The sequence below is a fragment of the Salmo salar genome, chromosome ssa12, assembly GCF_905237065.1.
Source record: "Salmo salar chromosome ssa12, Ssal_v3.1, whole genome shotgun sequence".
Classification (NCBI taxonomy): Eukaryota; Metazoa; Chordata; class Actinopteri; order Salmoniformes; family Salmonidae; genus Salmo; species Salmo salar.
The window spans coordinates 17,524,357-17,544,004 of record NC_059453.1 but is presented as its reverse complement, the minus strand read 5'-3'; the positions used below and the strand labels follow the sequence as shown (position 1 = coordinate 17,544,004).

The 19,648-nt window shown below is 44.3% G+C and overlaps 1 pseudogene; it reads right to left on the bottom strand.

Moving 5' to 3' along the window:
- Window positions 1–1,120: 1,120 nt before the first annotated feature.
- Window positions 1,121–9,300, bottom strand: LOC106591589 (Kv channel-interacting protein 2-like; annotated as a pseudogene).
- Window positions 9,301–19,648: the final 10,348 nt, after the last annotated feature.

Genomic DNA, 19,648 nt, shown 5'->3' with positions numbered 1-19,648 from the left:
TTTATACCTGGCAACCGTCCACCCCGCTCCTTCGGGCCGTGAGAGGGTGTCCGCCCTCATCTCATGCATCTCGGGAAAAGCCATGGAGTGGGCCAATGCCGTGTGGGTGGAAGGAGATGCGGTGCTGGACCACTTTGAGGAGTTCACCCGAGGGCAGAGCGGCGGGTGAACGTCTTTTACACCTACGGCAGGGGACGAGTAGCGCACAGGAGTTCGCTTTGGACTTTCAGACCTTGGCCTCTGGAGCGGGATGGAACGACAGGGCCCAGATCGACCACTATCGCTGCAGTTTGCGCGAGGACGTCCGTCGAGAGTTGGCCTGCAGGGACACCACCCTTACCTTCGACCAGCTGGTGGACCTGTCCATTCGGCTGGATAACCTGCTGGCTACCCGCGGACGTCCAGATCGAGGTCTGTTGGTTCCATCCCCCAGCACCACCGCTCCGATGCCCATGGAGTTGGGAGGTGCTGCAATCAGGGAGACGAGGAGGTTCCGTCTCGTGCACCATCTGTTGCCGCAGAGGTCACACTGCCGGTCGGTGTCGGGATGGTTCCTCTGGGGGTCGAGGCAGCAGGCAGGGCACTCTGGCGTCACCCCAGGTGAGAAAGCACCATTCTCACCCAGAGCCCTCTGTTGCACACATGTTTTTGTTCGTCACTTTTCCTGAGTTTTCCCCGCATTCCCAGCATAAGGCGCTCGTCGATTCAGGCGCGGCTGGGAATTTTAATGACAGTTCAGTTGCCCATAGTTTAGGGATCCCCATCGTTCCTGTGGCTACACCCCTCCCAGTTCATGCCTTAGATAGTCTACCATTATGTCAGGGTTGATTAGAGAGGCCACCGCTCCTCTGGGCATGGTGACGCAGGGGGATCACACGGAGAGAATCAGTCTCTTTCTCATTGACTCTCCTGCGTTTCCCGTGGTGCTAGGCCTACCCTGGTTAGCTTGTCATGACCCCACTGTTTCATGGCTACGGAGGGCTCTCACGGGGTGGTCGCGAGAGTGTTCGGGGAGGTATTTAGGGGTTTCCGTAGGTGCTACTACAGTGGAAAGTCAGTAACATGGCCTTTAAAATGTGCTGTTGTCTACAAGCAGATTAGGATTGAATCAAGGTTTAGATATGTGGTTAGTTGTGTTACCTGGAAGAAGTTGTTCATCTGATCCTAGATCTGTGGTTAGTTGTGTTACCTGGAAGAAGGTGTTCATCTGATCCTAGATCTGTGGTTAGATGTTACCTGGAAGAAGATGTCGACGTGCTCCTTGGGGGCGTCGTTCTGCATACAGGGGTACGTGGACGTCCCCATCATATCATAGATAGAGCTCATTATGTCAGTCATCTCCTGAAACAAACACACACACAGACGCACACACAGATGCACACACACAAATACACATGCACGCACAAACATGCACACACACACTCACAGATATTCATGCTCACACACACAGACACGCACACACACACAGAGGGGAGGATGGGGGAATAGTTTAGAAGAGAAAAAAAACATATTTGCACACACACACATACACACAGTTGAAGTCAGAAGTTTACATACACTTATGTTGGACTCATTAAAACTTGTTTTTCAACAACTCCACAAATTTCTTCTTAACAAACTATAGTTTTGGCAAGTTGGTTAGGACATCTAGTTTGTGCATGACACAAGTCATTTTTCCAACAATTGTTTACAGACAGATTATTTAACTTATAATTCAATGTATCACAATTCCACTGGGTCAGAAGTTTACATACACTAAGTTGACTGTGCCTTTAAACAGCTTGGAACATTTCAGAAAATGATGTCATGGCTTTAGGAGCTTCTGATAGGCTAATTAACATTATTTGAGTCAATTGGAGGTGTACCTGTGGATGTATTTCAAGGCCTACCTTCACATTTAGTGCCTCTTTGCTTGACATCAGGGGAAAATCAAAAGAAATCAGCCAAGACCTCAGAGAAAAAATTGTAGACCTCCACAAGTCTGGTCCATCCTTAGGAGCAATTTCCAAACACCTGAAGGTACCACATTCATCTGTACAAACAATAGTATGCAAGTATAAACATCATGGGACAACGCAGCCATCATACTGCTCAGGAAGAGGACGCGTTCTGTCTCCTGGAGATGAAGGTACTTTGGTGCGACAAGTGCAAATCAATCCCAGAACAACAGCAAAGGACCTTGTGAAGATGCTGGAGGAAACATGTACAAAAGTATCTATATCCACAGTAAAACGAGTCCTATATGGACATAACCTGAAAGGCCCTTCAGCATGGAAGAAGCCACTGCTCCAAAACCGCCATAAAAAAGCCAGACTACGGTTTGCAACTGCACATGGGGACAAAGATCGTACTTTTTGGAGAAACATCCTCTGGTCTGTTGAAACAAAAATAGAACTGTTTGGCCATAATGACCATCGTTATGTTTGGAGGAAAAAGGGGGAGGCTTGCAAGCCAAAGAACACCATCCCCACCATGAAGCATGGTGGCGGCAGCATCATGTTGTGGGGGTGCTTTGCTGCAGGAGGGACTGGTGCACTTCACAAAATAGATGGCATCATGAGGGAGGAAAATTATGTGGATATATTGAAGCAACATTTGAAGGCATCGGTTAGGAAGTTAAAGCTTGGTTGCAAATGGGTCTTCCAAATGGACAATGACGCCAAGCATACTTCCAAAGTTGTGGCAAATGGCTTAACGTCTCTAGGGTCGGCGGGACGAAATCGTCCCACCTACTCAACAGCCAGTTGAATCCCGTGGCGCGTTATTCAAATACCTTAGAAATACTATTACTTCAATTTCTCAAACATATGACTATTTTACACCATTTTAAAGACAAGACTCTCATTAATCTAACCACACTGTCCGATTTCAAAAAGGCTTTACAACGAAAGCAAAACATTAGATTATGTCAGCAGAGTACCCAGCCAGAAATAATCAGACACCCATTTTTCAAGCTAGCATATAATGTCACATAAACCCAAACCACAGCTAAATGCAGCACTAACCTTTGATGATCTTCATCAGATGACAACCCTAGGGCATTATGTTATACAATACATGCATGTTTTGTTCAATCAAGTTCATATTTATATCAAAAACCAGCTTTTTACATTAGCATGTGACGTTCAGAACTAGCATACTTCACCCCCGCAAACTTCCGGTGAATTTACTAAATTACTCACGATAAACGTTCACAAAAAATACAACAATTATTTTAAGAATTATAGATACAGAACTCCTCTATGCACTCGCTATGTCCGATTTTAAAATAGCTTTTCGGTGAAAGCACATTTTGCAATATTCTCAGTAGATAGCCCGGCATCACAGGGCTAGCTATTTAGACACCCACTAAGTTTAGCACTCACCAAAATCAGATTTAATATAAGAAAAATGTTATTACCTTTGCTGTCTTCGTCAGAATGCACTCCCAGGACTTCTACTTCAATAACAAATGTTGGTTTGGTTCAAAATAATCCATAGTTATGTTCAAATATCCTCTGTTTTGTTCGTGCGTTCAAGACACTATCCGAATGGTAAAGAAGGGTGACGCGCACGACGCATTTCGTGACAAAACATTTCTAAATATTCCATTACCGTACTTCGAAGCATGTCAACCACTGTTTAAAATCAATTTTTATGCCATTTTTCTCATAAAAAAAGCGATAATATTCCGACCGGGAATCTGTGTTTAGGTTCAAAGACGATAGAAAATAAAAACATGGGGTCGACTCGTGCACGCGCCTCAGCCCATTGTCCTCTGATAGAGCACTTGCCAAAAGCGCTAATGTGTTTCAGCCTGGGGCTGGAATTACATCATTCAGCTTTTTCCCGCCTTCTGAGAGCCAATGGGAGCCGTAGGAAGTGTCACGTTACAGCAAAGATCCTCAGTCTTCAATAAACAGAGTCAAGAAGCTCAAGGAATGGTCAGAGAGGGCACTTCCTGTACAGAATCTTCTCAGGTTTTTGCCTGCCATATGAGTTCTGTTATACTCACAGACACCATTCAAACAGTTTTAGAAACATTAGGGTGTTTTCTATCCAAAGCCAATAATTATATGCATATTCTAGTTTCTGGGCAGTAGTAATAACCAGATTAAATCGGGTACGTTTTTTATCCGGCCGTGTAAATACTGCCCTCTACCCCCAACAGGTTAAGGACAACAAAGTCAAGGTATTGGAGTGGCCATCACAAAGCCCTGACCTCAATCCCATAGAACATTTGTGGGCTGAACTGAAAAAGCGTGTGTGAGCAAGGAGGCCTACAAACCTGACTCAGTTACACCAGCTCTTTCAGGAGGAATGGGCCAAAATTCACCCAATGTATTGTGGGAAGCTTGTGGAAGGCTACCCGAAACGTTTGACCCAAGTTAAACAATTTAAAGGCAATGCTACCGAATGCTAATTGAATGTATGTAAACTTCTGACCCACTGGGAATGTCATGAAAGAAATAACAGCTCAAATAATCATTCTCTCTACTATTATTTTGACATTTCACATTCTTAAAATAAAGTGATCATCCTAACTGACCTAAGACAGGGAATGTTTACTAGGATTAAATGTCAGGTATTGTGAAAAAAGTTGTTTAAATGTATTTGGCTAAGGTGTATGTAAACTTCCGACTTCAACTGTACATACATACACACACACACATCGTACCATACCTCTTTGGTGATGAAGCCATCTTTGTTGAGGTCGTAGAGGTTAAAAGCCCAGTTGAGTTTTCTCTGTGACAGAGCCTCTCAGGATGATTGACAGGCCTGTGACGAAGTCTTCGAAGCTCACAGAACCATTCTTGTGGGTGTCAAACGCTTCGAACAGAAAATTAGCGTAGGTGCTGGAGTCTGAAACAGAGGGGAAAGGGGGATACCTAGTCAGTTGTACAACTGAATGCATTCAACTGAAATGTGTCTTCTGCATTTAACCCAACCCATCTGAATCAGAGAGGTACAGGGGGCTGCCTTAATCGACATCCACGTCTTCGGCGCCCGGGGAGGAAGTGAGAGAGGGGGATACTGAGAGACTGAAAGGCTGAGAGAGAGAGAGAAAAACCTTGACAAAGTACAGGCTCAGTGAGAACAGCCTTGCCATTGAGAAGGCTAGACAAAGGAAAACCTGGCTCCCTGTAGAGGAAAGGCCGTGCAACCACAGCAGAACCCGAGACAGAGCTGTATTTCCTGAAAAAATGTAAAAAATATAAAACAATTAGAGAGCTTAATTTCCCTAAATTTGAAACCCTTATTCAAGAGAGAGCGAGAGAGAGAGAGAGAGAGAAGGGGAAACAGAGAGAGGGAGAGACAGAGAAAGAAAGAGACATATAAAAACTTAAACAGGATTGCATGCACGGGTGCAGCACACACACTTAAAGACACTCACCTCCCTGAGGAAAGAACTGGGAGTAGATTAAGTTGGATGTCTCTTCATCCACCACACCACTAGGGCATTCCTATTGAACAATCAACAGAATGTTAGAACACACAGAGATGGAGAGACAGACAGACACCACGAGGACATTCCTATTGAACAATCAACAGAATGTTAGAACACACAGAGATGGAGAGACAGACAGACACCACGAGGACATTCCTATTGAACAATCAACAGAATGTTAGAACACACAGAGATGGAGAGACAGACAGACACCACTAGGACATTCCTATTGAACAATCAACAGAATGTTAGAACACATTAAGCCAGAGAGACAAACAGACACCACTAGGACATTCCTATTCAACAATCAACAGAAATAACACACACATAAAAACAGAGAGAGAGAGTGTTAGAGAGAGAGAGACAGCGACACAGAAAGAGAAATTGAGAGAGGGGGGTCAGAAAGAGAGAGAGACAGAGAGAGACAGAGAGAGACAGAGGTATAATATGTTTGTGAGACAGAATGAGACAGAGAGAGTGCGCGAGAGAGAAAGAGAGAGAAATACTCCCAAGTAAGATAATATTTTTTCAAGAAAATATCTCAATCAATTCCCAACTTCTGTGCATTTACTAATGACATAAAGCTGAATTATTCTGGGTGAGGGAGGAACAGCAAATATTACAGCCAGACATGAATATGACTGCCATAGCCTGAGGGACATCCCATGACCACTAGTTCCCTGAAGTATTTACATTGTATATAACTGACAGTAATACATAGTGGAACCATCATCCATGTAGCCTGAGGGACATCCCATGACCACTAGTTCCCTGAAGTATTTACATTGTATTTAACTGACAGTAATACATAGTGGAACCATCATGCATGTAGCCTGAGGGACATCCCATGACCACTAGTTCCCTGAAGTATTTACATTGTATATAACTGACAGTAATACATAGTGGAACCATCATGCATGTAGCCTGAGGGACATCCCATGACCACTAGTTCCCTGAAGTATTTACATTGTATTTAACTGACAGTAATACATAGTGGAACCATCATGCATGTAGCCTGATTGACATCCCATGACCACTAGTTCCCTGAAGTATTTACATTGTATATAACTGATGTCACGTCCTGACCAGCAGGTGTACAAGTGTTGGTCAGGGCGTGGCAGAAGAAGTTGGGTTTTCTTTGTTCTGTCTAGGTTGGGTGTTTCTATGTAGAGGTAATTGGGGTGGACTTCCAATTGAAGGCAGCTGTGTGGTGTTGCCTTTGATTGGAAGTCCTATATTAGTTGGGTGTGTTTGTCTGTGTGTTTGTGGGGAAGTGTTGTGAGTACTGCTTTTTTTTTTGGTTTAGCCTGCTACACTGTCATATCGTGAGTACTGTTCATTGTTTTGTTTATTGGTTTTTTCAGTGGATGCTTTACTCCTTTTAAAAAAAAAAAAAATATGAGCATCCATATTCCCGCTGCGCCTTGGTCCTCCTTTCAACAGCATGATGGATTATGTGACAACTGACAGTAATACATAGTGGAACCATCATCCATGTAGCCTGAGGGACATCCCATGACCACTAGTTCCCTGAAGTATTTACATTGTATATAACTGACAGTAATACATAGTGGAACCATCATCCATGTACATGTTGTTTATTTACTAGCCATCCTTTTTATTTTTTAAAATAATTTCATAAACATATTTATTTATTTAATTAAATGTATTGACTGTAGATTCCACAATACAACAGCAGTAGTGTTGTACCTGAATACATGATTCCACAATACAACAGCAGTAGTATTGTACCTGAATACATGATTCCACAGTACAACAGCAGTAGTGTTGTACCTGAATACATGATTCCACAGTACAACAGCAGTAGTGTTGTACCTGAATACATGATTCCACAATACAACAGCAGTAGTGTTGTACCTGAATACATGATTATATGTACTATTATTATTACTACTGAAATAAACTGTATTCATTATCCTCATTGCACTGTACTATATTTACTGAAATGCTGTACCACTATACTGCTTTGACAATATCTACAAATTGTATTTCATGTCAATAAAGCAATCTGAATTGGAATTGAATTGGAGCGAAAAAGAGAGAGAAAGAGAGAGCGAGATAGGGTTTTAAAGAGTGAGAGAGAGAGAGAGAGCGCGACAGACAGACAGACAGACAGAGAGTCCTCAGGGAGAGACGTACATTCTTGAAGCCCCTGTAGAGGATCTGTAGTTCTCTCCTGGTGAACTTAGTCTGTTGTAGTAGCTGGTCCAACCCCTCTGGTCTATAACACACTGTAGATAACTCCCCATCCTCCACTACACTGTCTGTAGGGAGGGGGGGAGAGAGGCATGGTTGTTATGCTTAGTAACTACCCTCTGTTATGTGTGAGAAAGAGGAAGAGAGAAGAAGTGAAAGAGATAAAGATAGAAGACGGTAATACTCAGTTTCTTGTTACCAGTGGTGTAAAGTACTTCAGTTAAAATACTGTACTTTAAAGTACTACTTAAGTAACTTTTGGGGGTATCTGTACTCTACTTTACTATTCATATTTTTGACAACTTTTACTTCACTACATTCTTACAGAAAATAATGTACTATTTACTCCATACATTTTCCCTGACACCCAAAAGTACTCCTTACATTTTCCCTGACTCCCAAAGTACTGGTTACATTTACCTTGACACCAAAAGTACTGGTTACATTTTCCCTGACACCCAAAGTACTGGTTACATTTTCCCTGACACCCAAAACTACTCCTTACATTTTCCCTGACACCCAAAACTACTCCTTACATTTTCCCTGACACCCAAAACTACTCCTTTCATTTTCCCTTACACCCAAAACTACTCCTTACATTTTCCCTGACACCCAAAAGTACTGGTTACATTTTCCCTGACACCCAAATGTACTGGTTACATTTTCAATGCTTAGCAGGATTGTCAATTGTCAAATTCACGCACTTATCAAGAGAACATCCCTGGTCATCTTTACTGCCTCTGATCTGGCGCACTCACTAAACACAAATGCTTTGTTCGTAAATGATGTCAGAGTGTAGGAGTGTGCCCCTGGCTATCGGTAAATAAAATTTAAAAAATCTAGAAAATGGTGGTGTCTGGTTTGCTTAATATAAGGAATTTAAAATTATTAATACTTTTACTTTCATTTTTGATACTTAAGTGCATTTTAACAATTACTTTTACTTTTGATTCTTAAGTTGATATGAAACCAAATACTTTTAGACTTTTATTCAAGTAGTATTTTACTGAAGTAGTATTCTACTGGGTGACTTTCACTTGAGTTATTTTCTATTAAAGGATCTTCACTTTTACTTAAATATGACAATTGGTTTCTTTTTCAACCACTGCAGGTAGCTAGCACTGCAGTTTGAGTAGTTTACTTTTTAACTTTTTTATCAAGGAGAAGCATCAGAGAGAGAGAGAGAGAGAGAGAGAGATAGCTATATTTTGTTATATGTTTTCTTCTTTTTAGTTTACCTTTCACTTACTTAGCTAGCTAATTTAGCTAATTTAGCAACAACATAACTCAAATAGAGAGGAATGCTATTTATGTTAGCTAGCTGCCTAAAGCTACTCAACACGGCAACTCGTCTGTGTAGCGGTTGGCGGTTAGCAGTTAGCAGTTAGCTTCTTCCACCACTGCCTATTACACTTGTTTAGCAAGGGCTTGAAGGGGGCGGAGGAACGGAGGAAGGAGTGGGGATATGCAAACGAGCACTTGCTTTGACTGAGTGAGGGGGCGGTTCTGGAGCGACAGCAGGGCAGCAGCTTGAGGAACCTCTGTTTTATAGTTCGCTTGCTGTGGTTGGATGCTGGGTTACCTGGAAGTAACCAATCACAGCACAGATTAGAGCAGGAAGGCACGACCCCATAGAATGGACTCAAATCACACATATGCATGCACACACACACAAGTTGAAGTAGTCATTATTCCATCCTGATGCTATAGTTAGTTTGTTGATCTGGCTTTAGGTTATAGTCTCTTATGATAGGTGATATATATACAGAGAGAGAGAGATGCAGTGTTTTATCAGTTAGTGGTCTCTAGTGTATAAAGTGTCACACATAAACTTGCGCTGACCCTCAATGGCCGGTAAACAGCATCAGGGACCAGTGGTCTTTTAATGGAACATACAGTATATCAGTTTGTCACATGGCATTTTACCTACCCGTGTTTTAACTGTATGTGTGTGTCAGCCTCTCTCTCTCTCTCTCTCTCTCTCTCTCTCTCTCTCTCTCTCTCTCTCTCTCTCTTATATATATATATATATATATATATATATATATCAGAAAGGGCAGGCCACCAGTAACCAGCCATGGTTGTCAGGTTCCATCTACAGAGCGGAGGGTTCCGAGAAGAACAGCCGTCTCCATGGTAACCTGACAGAGGTGTAAACACAGGAACGTAAGTTCCTGTCTGCTTCCTTCTCACGGTTCAGTAGCTCTGTGTGTGTGTGTGACACATGCGTTTTAGGTACCCGCGTTTCAACCGAGGACAGAGGATTTTTATGAGCTCTTCAGTAAGGCCATTCTACTGCCAGTGTTTGTCTATGGAGATTGCATGGCGGTGTGCTCGATTTTATACACCTGTCAGCAACGGGTGTGGCTGAAATAGCTGAATCCACTAATTTGAAGGGGTGTCCACATACTTTAGTGTATATAGTGTATTGATATGGTAGTGACTATAATGCTACCTCACCAGCATAACGTCAAATCTCCTCTTCACCATGAACAAGTGTGTGGAAGGTCATTCACCTATTAACTTCAGCCAATGAGCATGGCACACTAAGGCAATCCCACCCCGCTTTCTGATTAACCTATGGGCTCACTTGGGCAATAATCACTTCCCTTTCTGTAAACCAATGGGCATAAATCTCAGGGAGCCTTTATATGTCAACTCATCCCTTGTCTCTCACTTGATGTTCTGCAGTCTTCCAATGACCTTCCACCTCCTCCCCACCAGCAGCATAACAACCTGAAGGCTAGTCATCAGAACCCCGTTCTCCAAGAGGGGGGGTTTCCGATACCAGCTGCCCAGCATAGGACAACCTGTCATCAGCATCTGGCTCTGAGGAGCATTCCTCTGAGAAGAGACCTACCCCAAACTATTTAATAACATTCCATATTGTATTCTGTCTCTGTTGTCATTCAGTTAACCCAGTACTTGATTGAACTCTCTGATCTTCTAGAAGGATTTCTCTTCGAGGCCTGTGGCAAGACCTTTCTACAAGAACACTTTCTACCCAACCACACAGCTACTCACCTATTCAAACGGTCTACAGTCACCATAGCGAGCAGTAGTGGGCCTATTTCTGTAGCTTGGACCTACTACCAGCTCGATTCAAACCAAGGAGCACAGTACCCATTCCAGGACCAGACAACAGTGTGTATATTTCAACGCCTTGGACAGCTACACAGGCCTCTGGCAGCAAGTCACAGAGAGAGCATTACAACAGCATGAGGACAGCTACACAGGCCTCTGGCAGCAAGTCACAGAGAGAGCATTACAACAGCATGTGGACAGCTACACAGGCCTCTGGCAGCAAGTCACAGAGAGAGCATTACAACAGCATGTGGACAGCTACACAGGCCTCTGGCAGCAAGTCACAGAGAGAACATTACAACAGCATGTGGACAGCTACACAGGCCTCTGGCAGCAAGTCACAGAGAGAGCATTACAACAGCATGTGGACAGCTACACAGGCCTCTGGCAGCAAGTCACAGAGAGAGCATTACAACAGCATGTGGACAGCTACACAGGCCTCTGGCAGCAAGCTTTTTGTTGCATGTTATTTCGGCATTAATACGTGTCACATATCAGTTTGCAAACAATGTAAAAAAATAAAAATAAAGCATTGAGTTAATAAAGCCGCGTACAAACATGGTCTCTTTTTTGCAGCTCAAAAATGCAGGTGTTTCAGCCTAGCTCAGTGACTTCTGTGGTGGGGGGGCAGCCAGCGGAAAATACGGAGCATAGGGGTTGTGTCACAGGCGTCGAAAGGATTAGACCAAGGCGCAGCGTGTAGTGTGCTCATGCTTAATTTATTTTATGAGAACACTTAAACAACAAAATAACAACGACCAACAGTTCCGTAAGGTACCCAGACTATACGGAAAACAAACACCCACAAAACCCAAAGAAAAACAGGCTGCCTAAGTATGGCTTCCAATCAGAGACAACGAAAGACACCTGCCTCTGATTGGAAACCATACTCGGCCACACATGGAAAATGAAACATAGAAACAGAAAACTAGAACAAATGCCCCTAGAAATGAACCAACCCCAAAACAACCCCCCTGCCACGCCCTGACCATTCTACCATGGTAAAATGACCCTTCTCACTGGTCAGGACGTGACAGGTTGGTAATGTTCTCTAGTTGCGCCGTGATTGGCTCAGTGTTCTGGCACTCATGGGAACACTAAGCCACTGTAAAATCTATGGGGCTGCCATAGAGTTACATCAGAAGTGCCCGTTCAAGAAGGCTCAAGGTCATAGGCCACAGACAAAATGAAGTCAAATCACGTTATATCTACAGTACCTTTGGTGGACTGATCATGTCAACATCATACTTTCAAAATCTTAGCTTGCAAGATAGACAAGCAGTCATCATCATGCATCAAGTCGGCAATCTACTGTCAAATCCTTTTCAATCCATGTCATATGAAGAGAAATTATAGATAAAACGTATTGGTGCTCATCGTCCATTGGACATGAACATTACACAACAACTTGGAAATCTCTGACAACCCTGACAACCCTGACCACCCTGACCACCCTGACCACCCTGACAACCCTGACAATCCTGACCACCCTGACCACCCTGACAATCCTGACCATCCTGACCACCCTGACCACCCTGACAATCCTGACCATCCTGACCACCCTGACCACCCTGACCACCCTGACAATCCTGACCACCCTGACCATCCTGACCACCCTGACCACCCTGACCACCCTGACCACCCTGACCACCCTGACAACCCTGACAATCCTGACCACCCTGACCATCCTGACCACCTTGACAACCCTGACTATCCTGACAATCCTGACCACCCTGACCACCCTGACAACCCTGACAATCCTGACCACCCTGACCACCCTGACAATCCTGACCATCCTGACCATCCTGACCACCTTGACAACCCTGACTATCCTGACAATCCTGACCACCCTGACCACCCTGACAACCCTGACAATCCTGACCACCCTGACTATCCTGACAATCCTGACCACCCTGACCACCCTGACAACCCTGACAATCCTGACCACCCTGACCACCCTGACCACCCTGACCACCCTGACAATCCTGACCACCCTGACCACCCTGACAACCCTGACAACCCTGACCACCCTGACCACCCTGACCACCCTGACCACCCTGACCACCCTGACCACCCTGACCACCCTGACAATCCTGACCACCCTGACAACCCTGACAATCCTGACCATCCTGACCATCCTGACCACCTTGACAACCCTGACCACCCTGACAACCCTGACCACCACGCACTGTCCGGATTTGACAGAGGAGGAAGAACAGAATAATGAATATAATGACTGAAGAAGAGGAAGAGAGACAGTGTTCCTAAGAGAACAGGAGGCTTGGATAAAATTGTGGTGTTGGGGGGAGTCACCGCTTCTGTAGGAACACAGACAGCTGATGTGCTGTGCACTGAAGTCCACAAGGAAAGGGAAAAGGTGAGAGGAGTAGAGTGCAAAGATGGGAGAAGGAGTTCTACAACGGGCAAAGTGATCCTTCTCTTTCTATGAGGCTGCTATGAAAGTGAACTGTGTGTTTGTGTGTGATACAGGGGTGTATTCATTCAGCCGATTCTGTATAAAAACATTTCTTAAACGGAATCAAATGAAACAGGGATAAACATACCTGAATTAATCCAACAGAAACTCTCGTTTGCAAATGTTGGACTAATGATTACACCCTATATCTGCTAGATGCAGGCAAGAGTGTGCAAGGCAGTATTGAATGTGTCACTGTCTGTCACCTTGATTACTCCAAATTTCTCTCGACCTGTGTGCCCACGTTGTAAACTTTAACTCATAGGCTAGGTTGTAACAACCTCATGATGGCTATAGGGAACACTAGAGTATCATAACATGTAGTAGCCTAAACCTATTGATGTTACATTGAGCTGGGTGAATGGAATGTGAATGACAGTCATCCAATGTGCTGTGATAGGCCAAAAAACATTTGTCCTCCCTCCTCTGACATGTCACCGACTGCCTCTGATGTTGATGTGAATATTGCTGTGTGGGTGTGTTTGTGAGTGTGTGTCTGGCTGTGTGTCTGTCACTCCATCTCTCCTCTCTGCACTATCAGACCCCACCACAGGGGTCATAGTATAGACAGGCTGCACTACCAGACCCCACCACAGGGGTGATAGTATAGACAGGCTGCACTACCAGACCCCACCACAGGGGACATAGTATAGACAGGCTGTACTACCAGACCCCACCACAGGGATCATAGTATAGACAGGCTGCACTACCAGACCCCACCACAGGGGACATAGTATAGACAGGATGCACTACCAGACCCCACCACAGGGGGCATAGTATAGACAGGCTGTACTACCAGACCCCACCACAGGGGACATAGTATAGACAGGATGCACTACCAGACCCCACCACAGGGGACATAGTATAGACAGGATGCACTACCAGACCCCACCACAGGGGGCATAGTATAGACAGGCTGTACTACCAGACCCCACCACAGGGTTCATAGTATAGACCGGCTGCACTACCAGACCCCACCACAGGGGGCATAGTATAGACAGGATGTACTACCAGACCCCACCACAGGGGTCATAGTATAGACAGGCTGCACTATATCAGACACCACCACCACAGGGGGCACAGCCATTGACTTTACAGGAGTTAGACTTTTTATTTAATAAAAAAACTGCAACAATAAATAAATACATATTGTACATCTAACATTGATTTATTGTGAGGTTTCACTACAATATTTCACCAAAGATAGTAAAGTAGAACTATTTTCTGGTTTTAATAATGATTGAACATTTTCCTCTTCCTTCTGCTGTGGTGGACCTCTCCTCCCCCTCAGGACTACAGTGGTGGACCTCTCCTCCTCTCAGGACTCCAGTGGTGGACCTCTCCTCCCCCTCAGGAAAGCAGTGGTGGACCTCTCCTCCCCTCAGGACTCCAGTGGTGGACCTCTCCTCCCCTCAGGACTCCAGTGGTGGACCTCTCCCCCCTCAGGACTCCAGTGGTGGACCTCTCATCCCCTCAGGACTCCAGTGGTGGACCTCTGATCCCCTCAGGACATCAGTGGTGGACCTCTCCTCCCCTCAGGACTCCAGTGGTGGACCTCTCATCCCCTCAGGACTCCAGTGGTGGACCTCTCATCCCCTCAGGACTCCAGTGGTGGACCTCTCATCCCCTCAGGACTCCAGTGGTGGACCTCTCCTCCCCTGAGGACTCTACTGGGTGAGTATGTTTAACTCTGGGTATCATACCTGGGTTGTTAATGTGACACTAGACCATACTAGTGCACTGAGCTAAAGTCATTAGCATTAGCTCCAGGAGCTAACATGAATCTCCATGTCTAAGACAAGGTTCTCATCATTACAGACAAACTTTGTTCACTGAAATCACACCCAGTCTGTTGTTTGGTTATTCCACATCCAAATAATACATCATGTAATGTGAGTATACATCTCTACAGTTATAGGTTCTATAGACTGTCCCAAATAGCACACTATTGCTATATTCCTATTCCCTATGGCCCTGTTCAAAAGTAGTGCACTATGTAGGGAATAGTATGCCATTTAGGGATCATTAATAATGTTAGGTTGTGATAATGTTGCTGTAATGGATGTGTTTTGACCGTGGTCCCCTTCCTCCCTTCTACGTTCTGTACTGTAGGTGAGGGGAGATAGAGAGTATCAGAATTCTACATTCTAATTCTATCTCCCCACACCTACAGTACGGAACATAGAGAGTATCAGATTTCTACATTCTAATTCTATCTCCCCACACCTACAGTGCAGAACACAGAGAGTATCAGAGATCTACATTCTAATTCTATCTCCCCACACCTACAGTACGGAACATAGAATTAGAATGTAGATCTCTGATACTCTCTGTGTTCTGTACTGTAGGTGTGGGGAGATAGAGAGTATCAGAGTTCTACATTATAATTCTACATTCTATACTGTAGTTGTGGGGAGAGTATCAGAATTCTACACGAGAGATTATATGCCTTTGTCAACCTGAAGAATGCCAACATGGCCACTTGCACCTTGGAGAGGCTAAAGGTGAGAGGTGGGATGCAGCTAAAGGCTGTCAAATGCCTTCAACTATGTGAGTTGTGCTCTCAATTATTTATCTTGAACTTTAGGAGTTTGCACTTTTGGGACTGTGCTATTTGGTTCCAGTTTACTTTTTGGGCCATGCTGTTGTTTCCATTGCAATTTTGGGACTATGAAATTGGTTCCGTTGTACGTTTGGGACTATGCTATTGGTTCTATTGTACTTTTGGGACCATGCTATTGGTTCCATTGTACTTTTAGGACACTATTTATTTAACCTTAATTTAACCAGGCAAGTCAATTAAAGACAAATTATTATTTACAATGGTGGCCTGGCAAGAGGCAAAAGGCCTCCTGTGGGGACGGGGAATAAAAAAAAAGAAGTATGACTAAACAAACAACACAGACAGAGGACCCTGGCAACAGCACAAACACAACAACAAAAAAATGGTGGTTGTGTGTGTGTTTCTATGTGTGTGTGAAGGCTTGTGTGGTGTAAAACAACAGGCTTCCTTACATAAGGCAATGCAAACTAGTGACATGGGGTGACAACTAGAAACAGCTACATGTCTCAACGACCTGTTCATCTATTTGTACTTTGAAATCCTCCAGACACCAGGTCCTGGAGATTTAGGTTGGCTTGTAGGGAATTCAAGATCAGGTCCTGGAGTTTTAGGTTGGCTTGTAGGGAATTCAAGATCAGGTCCTGGAGTTTTAGGTTGGCTTGGAGGGAATTCAAGATCAGGTCCTGGTGTTTATGGTTGGCTTGTAGGGAATTCAAGATCAGGTCCTGGAGTTTTAGGTTGGCTTGGAGGGAATTCAAGATCAGGGGGCTGAATAATGAAAGGACTTTTTCCATGCTTGGTTCTAATTTTCGGTACTGTTAGCATAAAACAAGATTGAGATCTGAGTTTTTATGTGTTTTCATTTCATGCTAGAAGAGAGGATATGTAAAATGACAGTTTTCTTATAATGGTCTTCTGAATAAGAATGTACCAGTGTTTGAGCCTGTGTGTTGCTACTGATGTCCACCTGACAGCACTGTAGAGATCACAATGGTGAGTTAGACGTCTCTGCATGATACACAGAGTCAAGAGCCTTCAGTGTAGAACATGAGTCTTGCACATGCAGTTTGTTCACCTGTCCGGGGGGGGGCAGATGGAAAGCACCAGGCTGGTGATTAGTTACCCAGACCACTAGACTTAGAGAACCCCTACCTCTCCTCAGCGGACCAACTCTATAGGCCTCAACACCTCATTCTCCCAGTACACCTCCACAGGGTACGGACATCCATCTGTCTGTCAAAACATCATTATGAGATATTCTAAGGTGTTACCAATCAACTCATATAAACTTATGAAATGTACAAAGTGATGGAAGGAGGAAGCAGAAGCACAGATTTGTGCTCCGTTTGTAGTCCTCTGGCACAGACCACAGATCCCAGACAGAACACTAGACATATATAATGAGTGTGTGAAGTGTCAATCAAAGTGAAGAAGAGTGCACCTCTGATTTCCTTCCCCCTCGGCATGAGCTGTGAAACATGTCATCATTGATGTCAGATGATGATGTCATCATTAGAACTTGAAGGGATCTTTGCCCAGTGAACCTCCTCTATGATGACCATGTTGTAAACACTAAGGGGGCTGACATCTGTTGTTATCATGTGTTTTACTGTGTATGTAAACTCAGCAAAAAAAGAAACGTCCTCTCACTGTCAACTGCGTTTATTTTAAGCAAACTTAACATGTGTAAATATGTGTACGAACATAACAATATTCAACAACGGAGACAAACTGAACAAGTTCCACAGACATGTGACTAACAGAAATTGAATAATGTGTCCCTGAACAAAGGGGGGGTCAAAATCAAAAGTAACAGTATCTGGTGTGGCCACCAGCTGCATTAAGTACTGCAGTGCATCTCCTCCTCATGGATTGCACCAAATTTGCCAGTTCTTGCTGTGAGATGTTACCCCACTCTTCCACCAAGGCACCTGCAAGTTCCCGGAAATTTCTGGTGGGAACGGCCCTAGCCCTCACCCTCCGATCCAACAGGTCCCAGACGTGCTCAATGGGATGGAGAACCGGGCTCTTCGCTGGCCATGGCAGAACACTGACATTCCTGTCTTGCAGGAAATCACGCACAGAACGAGCAGAATGGCTGGTGGCATTGTCATGCTGGAGGGTCATGTCAGGATGGGCCTGCAGGAAGGGTACCACATGAGGGAGGAGGATGTCTTCCTGTAACGCACAGCTTTGATATTGCCTGCAATGACCACAAGCTCAGTCCAATGATGATGTGACACACCGCCCCAGACCATGACGGACCCTCCACCTCCAAATCGATCCCGCTCCAGAGTACAGGCTTTGATGTAACGCTCATTCCTTCGACGATGAATGCGAATCCGACCATCACCCCTGGTGAGACAAAACCGCGACTCGTCAGTAATGAGCACGTCCTGTCTGGTCCAGTGACGGTGGGTTTGTGCCCATAGGCGACGTTGTTGCCGGTGATGTCTGGTGAGGACCTGCCTTACAACAGGCCTACAAGCCTTCAGTCCAGCTTCTCTCAGGCTATTGCGGACAGTCTGAGCACTGATGGAGGGATTATGTGTTCCTGGTGTAACTCGGGCAGTTGTTGTTGCCATCCTGTACCTGTCCTGCAGGTGTGATGTTCAGATGTTCCGATCCTGTGCAGGTGTTGTTACACATGGTCTGCCACTGTGAGGACGATCAGCTGTCTGTCCCGTCTCTCTGTAGCGCTGTCTTAGGCATCTCACAGTACGGACTTATTGCCCTGGCCACATCTGCAGTCCCCATGCCTCCTTGCAGCATGCCTAAGGCACGTTCACGCAGATGAGCAGGGAGGGTCCCTGCTTTTGGACCCTTTTGGTGTTTTTCACAGCCAGTAGAAAGGCCTCTTTAGTGTCCTAAGTTTTCATAACTGTGGCCTTAATTGTCCACCGTCTGTAAGCTGTTAGTGTCTTAACGACCGTTCAACAGGTGCATGTTCATTAATTGTTTATGGTTCATTGAACAATCATGGGAAACAGTGTTAAAACCCTTTACAATGAAGATCTGTGAAGTTATTTGGATTTTTACAAATTATCTTTGAAAGACAGGGTCCAGAAAAAGGGCAGTTTCTTTTTTTGCTGAGTTTATGTATGGTCTTGTGACTGGACATGTGACCTGAATGTGTGACCCCTTGTGATGTCACTGTGAGACTCACTGCTAGCCTGATGCCATAGGGTGCCTAGTAATTGCCCCTACAGGAGATAAATAAATGCTATTATTGAATTGAATTACAATTGAATATATATTGCAGTCAACTGCCTGCGCTCACAAACATGAGTCCTTCTCCTTTTTTAACTAAAGGGGTACTATAAATCAAAATCAAATATCTAAATGACCCATGGTACGACCACCTTAAAACAATTCATATGTCAGCTAGTAGAACCCCCCAAACGGTTTAGACTTTTAGATGTTCAGAAACCCAGTGTCAGAGGGAGCAATGTCCAGCACCTAAACACACAAATCAAATCAAATTGTATTAGTTACATGCGCCAAACACAACAGGTGTAGACCTTTCTGTAAAATGGTTAAAGACAAGCGCTTAACTAACAATGTAGTTGTTTTTATGTAAGAAAATAATACAAAATGCTATAAAAAAAGATCACACAATAAAATAACAATAATGGAGCAGCAATAAAGATTATTCATTGTCATTTAAAGGAAACACGAATCATGCAGACACAATGGGACACAATAATCCCAGACAGACAGACAGACTTAGTTATATGCATGTCAGGGTTCACTTTGGGTCCGTTGTTCTGAAGATCAGTGAGCTGAAGACACCTCTTTCACACAAGAACACACTGGAAACTCAGAGCAGCTTGCCTTGGCATTGGCATAATGACAGCTCAATGTTGTCTGTTGTTTCTAG